General features: G+C 51.9%; 1 protein-coding gene across 6 annotated transcripts in view; it reads left to right on the top strand.

Annotated features, from left to right (window-relative positions):
* Positions 1-243, top strand: part of SLC6A12 (solute carrier family 6 member 12) — a 25585-nt gene that overhangs the window by 21435 nt on the left and 3907 nt on the right. The gene's annotated exons all lie outside the window — the stretch shown is intronic.

The following is a 243-nucleotide window of genomic DNA, read 5'->3' as shown; positions in this document are numbered from 1 at the left end:
CTCACACAGCTGTAGTGGAGGAGCTGTCATGCTTTCCCCAGGCCCCCCAGTCTCCACTGCACCAGGCTGGGGAACAGAGTGTCAGTGTCAACAAAGCTCAAAGCAGATAGGACAGGAGGATGCCATGTCACAGAGCCTCAGGAAAAGCCTCTAGTAGGAAGGTTTTCAGTTACACTACTCTAAGCCCTCCCGTTTGGTGTCCTTTCTCCTCCTTGGAGATATCTCTTACTCTTCATCTCAAGC

This window comes from Otolemur garnettii, unplaced genomic scaffold (assembly GCF_000181295.1).
Source record: "Otolemur garnettii isolate 467f Iridium unplaced genomic scaffold, OtoGar3 scaffold00104, whole genome shotgun sequence".
NCBI lineage: Eukaryota > Metazoa > Chordata > Mammalia > Primates > Galagidae > Otolemur > Otolemur garnettii.
The sequence above is the reverse complement of the archived record's forward strand: the minus strand, read 5'-3'. Positions and strand labels throughout refer to the sequence as shown.